Source organism: Pelodiscus sinensis, chromosome 2 (assembly GCF_052426305.1).
Source record: "Pelodiscus sinensis isolate ZL-2025 chromosome 2, ASM5242630v1, whole genome shotgun sequence".
In the NCBI taxonomy this organism is placed as follows: Eukaryota; Metazoa; Chordata; order Testudines; family Trionychidae; genus Pelodiscus; species Pelodiscus sinensis.
In genome coordinates, this window is record NC_143053.1 from 50,734,346 (window position 1) to 50,746,756 (window position 12,411).

Here is a 12,411-nt window from a genome sequence, read left to right on the forward strand (position 1 = left end):
AAGAATAAAGCTGGCCTACAGTACAACACTCTTGCTAGCCAATTCTTAGGTCTGGTCTACACTTAAAAATTGGGATTATGTACCTGAATCAATCAGGAATGTGAAAAACCCTTACTCCAACCAATGTAGCTATGTCCACTGACCCCCTCCTCTTTTCCCCGTAAAGGCAACTATGTCAGTGGAAGGATATTTCCATCAGTGTAGCTATCCTTGCTCATGGAGTTCCTACACTGATGGAAAAACCTCTTCCATTGGAATATGCTATGTCTGTACAGCAGGGTTATGCCAGCATAGCTATGGCAACATCACTATGCTGGTATAGTCTCCATTGCATGAATATGCTCTTCATTGAATTGATTCTCCTTGCTTCTAGCAATGAAGGTATCTCAGTGTATGTAAGATTTATGTATGGTTTCCCTTGCCATTTGTAAGATTGTTCAAGAGCACTGGCCTCCTGGCATTTCTTTAATGTGAGACATTTTCTTGCTTTTAGACAAGGAAAAAACCCATTGAAGATGATTTTTAATGTATAAAAATGTATGAATTGTGAAATCAGTTATAAAGCTCTGTAAGGAAAAGTAGGTCAGATTTGAGGTCTATCAACCCTGACACTTCCTCTTTCAGCTAAGTCTGTATTTCCCTCTGGAATATTGTTTGTACATTTCAGACATTATGACAAAGAATTTTTACACCTGAAATTCAACAAGTTAACATGATTAGATATGTTTCCTAAATCAAGGTTAAAAACAAAATCAAGACACCACTTGCAATTCTTGTGTATAATGCTTGTGTTGTGGCCATTTTATGGCAGTATTTGTAGGTCTTGGGCAGTATATAGGCCCGATTGTGCCAGGGGCTGGTAGAGACAGTCCCTGCTCCAAAACACTAACAGTAGAGACTAGGACAGGTGCTTTGAGTATTTTCTGATTTACCTCAGGTTGAACTTAATAACTCCCCTTGAGAACAGGGTTTTTCACTGACTCTAAGGTCAGAAGGGATGGTTGTGATAATCTAGTCTGATCTTTTGTATAATACAGGCCAGGCAACTTTCCCCAAATAGTTCTGGATATACTTGTTTCAGTTAAACAACCAGTCTTGGTTTAAAAATGATCACTGATGGATAATCCAACACTAAATTGTTCCAAAAATTAAATACTGTCAATTTTAAACATGTCTAATTTCAAGGCTTGTTTCCAATCCCAGCCATTGCATCATGTTAATTAAGCCTTTCTCTGCTAAACTGAAGAGCTCATTATCAAATATTTGTTTCCCAAATGGGTACTTACAGACTGTACTGTACAAGTCATCCCTTAATATTCTCTTTGTCAAGCTATAAGTAAAAAAATAGCGCTGGTCATTTGGGATAGACTCTTGCCATTCAAAAATGCTTTTACAATAAAGGGCAAATTCTTACTTAGCTTCTATGTACTTTCCACTAATACTACAGTCCCTCTGAAGTTCCCTGCATGAGGATGTTAGGATTTGGCCTACTTCATATTACTCCTAAAGTACTGGTTATTTTTTGAAAAGGTAAAATATTTCCCTTCTGTCTACAAACTGATGTTCTGAATTGAGTTGTGTCTGTACATAGAATCCAGAAATCTTTTAATTTAGTACCAAGGGTGCCATAATGACAGCCTAGCAGGACCTATTCTAAACAGGTGGAAGGGCTTCTGACAGACTGCCAGGGTATGTCTACACTACAATGTTAGTTTGAACTAACGGACGTTAGTTCGAACTAACATTCATAGGCGCTACACTAGCGCTCCGCTAGTTCGAATTTAAATCGAACTAGCGGAGCGCTTAGTTCGAACTAGGAAAACCTCATTTTACGAAGATTAAGCCTAGTTCGAACTTACTAGTTTGAATTAAGGGGTGTGTAGCCCCTTAATTCGAACTAGTGGGAGGCTAGCCCTCCCCAGGTTTCCCTGGTGGCCACTCTGGCCAACACCAGGGAAACTCTATGCCCCCCTCCCGGCCCCGGACCCCTTAAAGGCGCACGGGCTGGCTACGGTGCCGGTGCCAGGTGCAAGCCTGCCAGCACCCAGCCAGCAGACCCTGCACCTGGCACGGCACAGAGCCACCCAACCGATGTCCCCCAGCCCACCCCTCTTCCCGGGACCAGGCTGGCAGCTCCCGGGAGCTTGCCCGGGACCGCAAGAGGCGGGCACCTTCTTGGGCTAGTGCAGACATCGTGGACCTCGTCCACGATCTTCGCACTAGGCACAGGAAAGTGGCCGTCTAGGGCAGGAGAGCTGCCAGCCTCGCCACCCAGGAGCAGATGTGCATGAAAATCAAGGGGGTCCACTGAGACCCCCGACCCTGAGCCCTGAGCTTACAATGGCCGTCCTGGGTCAGACCAAAGGTCCATCTAGCCCAGTAGCCTGTCTGCCGACAGCGGCCAACCCTAGGGACCCTGGAGGGGATGGACCGAAGACAGTGACCAAGCCATTTGTCTCGTGCCATCCCTCTCCAGTCTTCCACAAACCTTGGGCAGGGACACCACTCCTACCCCCTGGCTAAGACTACTCCGTGGACCCAACCTCCATGACTTGATCTCACGTCCCTTTAAACTCTGTTCTAGTTGTAGCCTTCACAGCCTCCTGCAGCAAGGAGTTCCACAGGTTAACTATTTGCTTTCTCAAGAACAACAACTTTCTCTTACTAGTTTCAAGCCTGCTACCCATTCCTTTCCTTTGGTGTCCTCTAGTCCTTCTTTATGGGAACTCAGGAAGAACTTTTCGGAATGCACCCTCTCCACCCAACCCCTGCTTTTAGAGACCTCTATCCTGTCCCCGCTCCATCTCCTCTTTTCTAAGCTGAACAGTCCCAGTCTCTGTAGCCTCTCTTCATCTGGGACCTGTTCCCAACCCCTGATCACTGTAGTTGCCCTCCCCTCTCCCAGCCTTTCTCTTCCCCTCTCCCACCTCCTTTTCCCAGTCTCCCCCAGTTTTGTTCAATAAAGACAGAGTCAATGTTGGAAGAAACGTTATCTTTATTTTGTACATCAGGAAGGGGGGCTAGGGAAGGGTAAGTGGAAGGAGGTGAGGGAGGAATGGGGTACGAGCCCCCGATGGGGAGGACTGGGCTGGCTCTGCGGGCTTCTGGGGGTGGAAGCTCTCCTGCAGCCCCCCAATTGCCCCCTCTCCCCAGATGGCAGCCTGCGGCAAGTGCAGCCGGTCTGATGGCAGAGTGCTGTGATGTGCCCAGTGTGGGCACTCCAGGCACTCCAAGCCAGGACTGCTTTGCAAGCGGGGCACCCCTGAGAACTGTCTGTCCGGGGTGGGGGTTGGGTCCCTTTAAGCGCAGCCCTCGGCTAGCCTGAGACAGCTGCTCCACGCTTTAAGTCCTCCTCTGATGCCCGGCCATCCTTAAGCCCTGTTCAGGGTCCACTCAATGTGGACATGCTAGTTCGAATTAGCAAAACGCTAATTCGAACTAGTTTTTAGTTCTAGACGTGTTAGTTCGAATTAGCTTAGTTTGAATTAACTAATTCGAACTAAGTTAGTTCGAACTAACTCTGTAGTGTAGACATACCCCCAGAAAGTTACCAATTAGTGATGATTGAATGGGGAATTATTGCAATGTTGCCATAGTTCATCCAGGAACTGGAACAAGTCCACAATTGTGGTTCACCCTGGCTGAATGGTCCCTAAATGCTTTTACTGGAGATTAGTTTTATGAAATAATCATTTCCTCTCAATACATATAAAACAGTGAATTTCAAACTAGGATACACATAGCAATAGGCTAGGGTATGCAAGGTCTCATCAGGGTGTATAGGAGAACTACCAATACAGGACTGTCAACACAGACCTCTTCTCCTCCCCATTTTCATAAGCAGATAGTTCAGTGAGCTGGGAAAGGCATGTAGCAGAGCAGGACAGAGTGGAGCAAGCTTCTGGATCGCTCCGACTCCTGCTGCTGTGGTGAGTGTGACTGTTGCCGCCCCACACCAGGCCTCCTAGGAATTCCCCTGTCTGCCCTGGACCTCCTTCATAGGATGGTTGAGGTGGCTGCTGCAGAACCTGACCTCCCCCCCAAACCATCCTATGGATGGGACAGTTCTGCATGGGTATATTCTGACCCAGTTAATTTTAGATATTTAAAAATCTTCACATTAAATTAACCTTAAACAGTGTTGAAGACAGTTACCATATATGGGAATACCCAGAATCCTTTTCAGGTGGGTTCAAAACAGTTTTGCCTTTGATTTAAGTGGATCAAGGATTACACCCCTGTTGCTTCACTTAATCATCCCAGTTTAGCTGTTCCAAGCGAGATCTACACTGCACTGTGCCTGTGACGGAACTATGATTCTGCAAAGATCTGTGCAGATGAGTTCAGTAAGATTAGTCATGTGCTGCACTTTAAAACTCATACATCTTTGCAGGATCAGGGCCTGATTTTTGTTTCAGTTGAAAGTAGAGTAAGTACAGGTTGTCCCTGCCTCCTCTGGCACCCTTGGGACATGACCAGTTCCGAACAAGGGATTTTGCCAGGCCGGGGAGGTCCCCCGTCACTGGCCTCCCAGCCTGCTGCCTCTTCCCAGCTGCCTGCCCTGCAAGGGAGCCCTGCCCCAGGGAATATGTGCTGCCTCAGACCCCACTGCTGCTGACATAGCCAGGAATCCCTGGGGCCAGGGCTCTCTGGCTGTTGTCAGCCCCACTGCTACCAGTGTGGCTGGGCATCCCTGGACCAGGGACAGCCAGCCCCATTGCTGCTGGAGTGGTCGGGGAGCTTCAGCCCTGGGGTCCACTGCCACCACCGTCTCCGCTGCTGCTGGCTTGACCAAGTATTTCTGGCCCCAGCAGTCCCCAACCACTGGTGGCCCCTGGTGCAGCTGGGCATTCCAGTGGGTCAGGAATCCCTGGATTGAGGCTCCTCAGTGGGGGCCCCAGTGCATGCCAGGGCTTTCTGCTCTAGCTCTTTGCTGCCCCAGAGTGTTCCAGATTTGGGAGACTGAACATGTAGAAGCACCGAAGTAAACTCTGAGAATACACTATATCCTGTATATTGGTTGAAACTTAAGCTACATATATATATATATACATACATATATTAGCAGGGCTCACCAAGCGGCGGTGAGTCCCGCTCGCCAGCCACGCAGTTCGGCACACTTTGCATTCGCAGACCGCGCCACACATGCACTGACCGAGCTGTGCCATCTTGTAATCTACTCGCCCCAGGCGAGTAGATTACACTAATTGTCAAACCCTGTATATTAGTCTTATAGGTAAAAGTTTACACAGCACTTTAAAAAGGGACTGCTGGTTTACATCATTCATTGACAATGTAAGCGGGGGAATGGTCCCGCTATTGTAGGGAACTTTCCTGGCTTCTATACTACTCCGGTGAAATGGACCAGCGAAAAGATCTGAGTCCCTGCTCCCACTTCTTTTACCCAAAGGCCTCCCTGACCCTGAGGGTTCCCCTTCCACTCTCCTAAGTAGGAGAGTCCTCGAAATCCCAACAAGGCTGGGCCCAGGTTTTCTGGGGCTTAATCCCCGACCTTGTAGTCACTTGGGGCAGGGGCTAGAGTGTCCCCACTCCGGGGTGCTCTCTGCACACTGCATGCTTTCTTGACCCAGTGATCATTTCATACAGTTCAAAGCAAACACAATTTATTAAACAGGAACTGATTAAAAAGAAAAGAATAAGGAAAAAATGAGAAGGTTACATGAGAACACGTAGCCCTGTTCTGTAGCATGGGGACATCTCAAACAACAGTCTGCAGAGTGTAAGGACAGTTCACAGTCTGTTCCTTATAGGCCCAGGACTCTTTCTCAGGTCCTGGCTGTGCTGCAGGGGGGGCTGCATGCTGGACACGCTTGTTCTGGCAGTGACCACAAGGCATCAGGCTCTAGGTGGCAGGACCCCTCTCCCAGTTGGAGTTACAATCCCTCTCCAAGTCTGGCCTGCAGGGCCTCTTGGCTGGTGGCCTGTCCCTGCCCAGAGCCTCTTTTTCCCCCTTTGCTGATCCCAGCCATCACAACACCAAGCTGCAGACTGTGCTGCTTTGCCAGACTCCAGTTCCTTGTGTTGCTTCTCTGACCCCTTTGGCTCTGGTCACTGCAGGTTTGTAGCTCAGCACAGGGTCTGCACTCCTTGGGCTGTGTGTGCCTGGCTCTGTCACTGCAGGTCTACTTCTTAGCACAGGGTCTGCGCTCTGTGGGCTGTATGGGCCTCTGGCTCTGACACTGCAGGTCTGTCTCTCCACACAGCTTTCTCTTCCTCCTGCTCTTCTCAGTTCACTCTCCTTTTCTCACAGAGACCCAGAAAATCCCAGATCACAGGGAGGATGGGATCTGTCCTCCTAATTTCCTCATTGGCCTGTCTAACCTGTCAATCAGGCTGAGCTGGAGTGTTGGCCTCTTTCCATTGTCCCTGGGATCTGTCAGTCTCAGGGCCCTGATTTCTCATGGACCCTTCCCCTTTTGGTACTGGGAGCTGGCCAACCAAAAACTCCCACTGAGTTTTAATAAGGGGCTAACAGTCCCTCTACAACAAGAAGAGCTTTATGGGGAACAGTGTATTACATTAAGAATATTATCACACTCCTCTGCATGTTGACAGCTGTAAACATCTGCTAAGAAAGTTATTCATTGTTGGTAAAGTGTGTCTCATAAAGTACTTCTGGAAGGCCAACTATCATGTGTTCTTGAAAAATTAAATTGTAATGTCATTTGGAAAAAGTGAACAGACAGATTTGTTTGGAGAATTTCTGATACATGACTTCAGACTCTCTTAATATAAACCATAGTATTAATACTCTATTCCAGAAATTAAGTCTTAGTAAAAGGATCAGAATTCATAGTCAATTAAAAAAAATGTGTAGCAGATTATTTTAAACATACATTTCTATATCAATGTGAGATTTCTCTTTCAGATATTATTCTTTAGAAGTTGAAACAACCTTTTCTGCCCCTTAAATTATATGCCTAATAAATCCTCCCATTTTGTGCACCCACATATGTGAAACAAAAAAGCATGAAAAAGTTGGCAAAGTATTTTTGCTGTTGTTTTTTTCATTTAATCTTTAAATGTAAGGTTTTGTGTAGAATACACTAATACTTTTCCAGTAGAGTTTTGGGCAATCAAAAATGCACCAGTGTTTTTCCCATCAGTTCTCATCCTAGTTAAACTGTTCCAAGGACAGGGAAAAAGTACAGGGTTGTACATTAGAGGAGTGTCTTTGTGATACTATTCATTCTCTGTCCTGACAGAGAAGTCATTGTTTGTTCACTGTAATAGGCTTGGCAGCCAAATATGGTAGAGATCTGTGCTGCGCATACAGAATCAGAAAATAGCAGAGTGGACAAGAATATCAGAATTCCAAGAATTGAATTAACTAGAAGACAGAGTTTTATACTGTGTGGCTAATAATTTTTCATGGTATCTTTGGTAAAAGGAAATGGGTTCCTGGATGAAGAAACCTTTTCAGTTGAAGGTAATATTTTTGCTTGTATGTTAATTCTGTTTAATTAGTTATTAATTAAAAATGCACACAATAGAAACAAAATAGTTCTACTGTCTGCAGCATTCTTTGGAAGAATAGGCAGTTTAGAACAAACAGTAGCTTGATAATAATCAGCCTTGCAGAAATTGAGGATTATTTAAGTTTAGAGCCATTCCCCTTTTAAGAGCAGCTCCCATTACCATTAATGAGAATTCTTTATGTGCTCCCATCAGAGGAAGAAAAGACCATTTAGTTTCCCAGGCTTCATTTTATAGTCAGTAGCTACTGTATATATGCAGTGTGAACTGAGGATTTTGCTAATAGAGCTACATTTATGTATAGCCACTAGATAGGATAAATAGCCCTGCCTGTTACCAGATACAGTTCTGTACCTTTCAGGTGCTCTCGGTGGTATAAAACATTCCACACTGTGGTAAAAATTAACATTTGTTCCACATACTGCATCAGAAAGGGAAAAAAACAGCTTGTGTTTATTAAGCAGTATTTCTCTTGGTGTTTTGAGATTGCGAATTGTGCTGAGCAGATTTTTATATGGTAATGCAGATGTATTTCCTCTGATGTCCTTACAAGTTAAGTGGCTGGTTTATGTTTCTACTCCTCTGTGACTGTTTCAGTTGTAAGTGCATTATTGGAAAAGTTCGTGCTGTGTGAGTTAAACAGACATTTTTGATTTAGTGAATTCAGAATGAACATGATTATCAAAAGTCAGTGACTAGTAATTTTAAGTGCCCAACATGAGATGCCTTGAGAGGGTGGAAGCTGAGTACTGAGTCAGGTCGTATCAAGTTGGACATCCAACATCTGGAAAACTCAAAATCACTAGTGACTTTTGAAAATTGTTACTTACTCTATTTCTTAAACAGAAAAGAAATCAGAAATGGAGAAAGTTTGTGGCTCACAATATCAGATCTTACAATAGACGTCTCCTTTTATATTGTACAGAGCAGCACCAACTGTTGCACATCTGGAAGCTTTCATTAGGAAAGCATTGCCAGGCCCAGAGGGCACGCTCTACTTTGTGCTCCTATGCATTACCTTGTATGTGAAGTTGTAGAAACATGCGGACAATGACAACATTAGCCATTGCCTATCAGACTGGACAACAGGCTGCCAAAAGCACTAGCTTTACTAGCTGACCAACTAAAAAGCAAGCTCACCAGCCATAAGTCAGTCACCACACTGGATATACAGGGCATGTCTACACTAGGAAATTATTTTTAAATCATTCATTTCAAAATAATAACTCCCAAAATAACTATTTCAAAAGAGCATTTCCATGCTACAGGCAAGCCTCGAAGTTAGTCCAAGGAAGGCTCCTTTAATACCTCCACTTAGAGCCCCAGGAATCACTGGGGAGTAATTACTTTGAATGGCTCATGGGGGGGAGGGCTGTAGTTAATTCAAAATAGCAGCAAGTGGAGCATCCACACTAGTGCTGTTTTGACAGAAGCATTATTCCTTGAGGAAAGCAGGAGTTATTCTTTTGAAATAACCAGCCCCTTATTTTGAAATAACGGGCTTGGTAGAGTGGACATTCTGCCTGTTATTTTGAAATAAGGGGAATTACTTTGAAATCACTTCCTAGTGTAGACCAGGGCTTACGGAGTTAAAAGAAAATATTATTTTGCCACAGGAGACAGAGATGGTGACAGTTTTTCACTTGAAAATACTGTACCTGAAAATAGATTCTGTCGGCAGTACAGGGTCCGATCTTCCGTTGATGTACACATGTAATTCCTGTATAGAAGTAGCTAGGCAGCTATAAGATGGAGTTGGGTCAGAAACAGAAAGAGCAAATCTTGGTTCAGCTTCTTGCTCCCTGCTAAGAACAGCCTGTGATGGTCCCCCACTCTCCATGCTTTATGAAATTGATTTATGGATACAATATGCATAACTGGAAGATGCGTTGGACAAAATACCTCATGTAACTTATCAATTTCAATGTCTCAGTCTGCTGAATCTGTATATCTTATTTTGGTACATCTGTCACTCTTGTATGTAAAGTTAGAGATATGGGCTACGTCTACACTGGCCCCTTCTCCGGAATAGCCATGCTAATTTACAACTTTGGAATAGGGAAATCCGCGGGGGATTTAAACATCCCCCGCGGGATTTAAATAAACATGTCCGCCGCTTTTTTTTCGGCTTGGGGAAAAGCCGGAAAAGAGCGTCTAGACTGGCGCGATCCTCCGGAATAAAGCCCTTTTCCGGAGGATCTCTTATTCCTACTTCAAAGTAAACACTTCAAAGTAGGAATAAGAGATCCTCCGGAAAAGGGCTTTATTCCGAAGGATCGCGCCAGTCTAGACGCTCTTTTCCGGCTTTTCCCCAAGCTGGAAAAAAAGTGGCGGCCATGTTTATTTAAATCCATGGGGGATATTTAAATCCCCCGCGGATTTCCCTATTCCAAAGTTGTAAATTAGCATGGCTATTCCGGAGAAGGGGCCAGTGTAGACGTAGCCATGGAGTATGGAATGAATTATAGTTTTAAATGTGCAAATGAAAGCCATCAAGGGTTTTTCCCTCAATGTCTGGGTGATCACCTATAGATAGGTTTTCTACTGATTTATGACAGTCTGGTTTTCTACCGGACAGTCCGGTATTTGCGCCCTCTGTCTGGTCAAAAAATTCAGATAATACCGGACATGTGCAATGTCCGGTATTATCTGAATTTCCAGCTGGGCACCGGACGGAAGCCTGGCGGTGGGTGAGGGAGCAACTAGGAGGCGGGGCCGCGATTGACGCTGGGAGCCTCTGGTTGCATGCAGAAGCCAGGCGGGGGGAGTGGCTCCCAGCCACCCCCGCCCAGTTTCTACTAGCAACTAAAGGGAGTGCCTGTCGGGGTTGCAGCCTATTGGACTCCCAGCTGTGGCCAGTGGCTGCACCCCTCCCCCCCCGCCAGCTCTGCTTCTCGTCCCCCTTCCTCCGGCCCCCCCTCTCCCGTCCAGCCCCCCTGGACTCCGATTCCCTCACCAGCTCTGCTTCCCGCCCCCCCCTTCCTTCTGGCCAGCCCCACGGCCCCCGACCTCCACCAGCCCTGCCTCCCGGCCCCCTTCCTTCCAGCCAACCCCGTGGCCCCTGGCTCCCCCCACATCAGCCCCGCCTCCCGCCCCCCCTTCCTCCCAGCCAGCCCCGCGGCCCCCAACCCACCTCCCACCCCCTCCCTCCTAGCCAGCCCCGCCCCCCTCCCAGCTGGTCCGTCCCCCCCTCCCATGCCCACGTTCAAGTGTGTCCGGTATTTTGGGGGGGGGGTTACCTGGTAACCCTACCTGTAGAGAGTCAGTTTTGTCATTTTTCTCAGACCTGAAGTATTTCAGTGCCAGTATTGCTCCTCCGGGTGGGGGGGCGATCTCAACTCTGTGACTTGGCTGGGGGAGATTCCATGAACTGGCCCAGCAGGACAGAGTGTTGAGAAGCCCCAGAGAGCAAGGAGCTGAGTGTCAGTGGCTTTGTTAGCATTCCAGGAAGCACCCCAACAAGTCTTCTGTGACCAGATCCCATCATACAGCCATCCCTCATGGCTGGCCTGCTTGATGTGCTCTGCCTCCTCTGGCTCCTACCTCTTCCTTCATGCCAGGAAAAAGAACATACCCATGATGCCATGGCCTAAGAGGCTAAAGATGAGGAGCTTGCAAGCAGGCCAGCCAATGAGGTTTTATGGGTAGAGAGAAGAGTTCACAGGTCAGGTTTTGGGGAACCTCCTCAGGAATGTAGCATTCTCTTTACGAGAGGGTGAGCAAGAAAATGTAGGATTCTGAGTGGGAGGATGGGAAATGGTTGGATCCTCAGAAGGAGTGTTTATCCCAACCAGTGCAGAGGACACATTCTCTGTTCTTCTGAGTCCTAACAGCTAACCATTTATGTCTTTTAATAGTCCTCAGAATCACAGGGTGGTAAAGTTCACTTCTGCTGCTGGTAGCAATACAGTTACGCTTGCTCATTCCACTAGTATTGTTAGCCCATCAGCTTTAATTTTGTTAATTTCAATCCTCTACTAACTCACAAGAACTGATTTAGCAAAGGGAGTTGAGGAAGAGCTCGAGGTACATACAAACACACAGGCATTTCACTAATTGTCAGTTCCAATAGCTGGATTCAAAAATTGTAGTAGCCCTTTCTCTATGGAGGGCTAACCATCAAAGAAATAATAACCCCATAACCAAGCCTGATAAAGAAACATTTGGAAACAAGATTTTTTTGTGCATGACATGGTTCCTTTTAATAAAAGCTCGTTAAGGGCTTGTCATTGTTATAGCCCCAAGTTCTGGGGAATGCAGGAACTGCTCCCTTTGTAAGTTCCTGGGAACAAGGAGGGTGCACACATAATCCCAAAGGAGGAAACAATGATCCTACTTTCCTTCTGCATTAGCCTATCATATGGTGCCTAGGAGGTGGGGAAGGACTATGCTGGAGCCTGTCAAGCCATTTGTAGAATAACACCAGTGTTTAAATGTGCAGTCTGTAGGATATCAACAGGCAGGAGAAATCTTCGTTCCTTTTATTAAGGAAACAAATTCCAAAAAGCTCTGGCCTAGGAAGATATTTCAAAGCAATACAAAAAACATAAAAATCTGGAGTTGCTTGTAAGATAACAAATGATGGGGGCTCATTTACCATTGACTTTGTTGAAAGCAGGATTCAAGTGTGGGTGGGTGGGATTTTTTTTTCCATTTAACTCTTAGAAACTCTTAGAGTTTTCCATTTTAACTCTTAGAAAAATAAAACAACACCAATACATTAAAATGGAGCTGTCTTATTCTGAACTTATGAATACCTGATTGTGGTTGGTTTAGAGCCCACTTTCACATCACTTTTTGTACTGGAGTTTCATCTCTTAATAAAGATCTTGTTTATTTGCCAAACAATTATATGCCAGATTTCTAGTGTATATAGAAACATTTCCTCTGGAGTGTATTAAACGACACAGGCAG

The 12,411-nt window shown here is 45.8% G+C and overlaps 1 protein-coding gene across 4 annotated transcripts in view; it reads left to right on the forward strand.

Moving 5' to 3' along the window:
* The window catches only part of PAG1 (phosphoprotein membrane anchor with glycosphingolipid microdomains 1), a 185,998-nt gene that overhangs the window by 96,846 nt on the left and 76,741 nt on the right, over positions 1–12,411 (forward strand). For 2 of the 4 annotated variants that reach the window (XM_025190840.3, XM_006135278.5), the window contains exon 1: positions 7,216–7,450. The exons of the other annotated variants lie outside the window; for them this stretch is intronic. The gene's annotated coding sequence lies outside the window, so the exon portion shown is untranslated. Of the gene's footprint in view, positions 1–7,215; positions 7,451–12,411 lie in introns of those variants that run through there. 4 annotated transcript variants of the gene reach the window in all.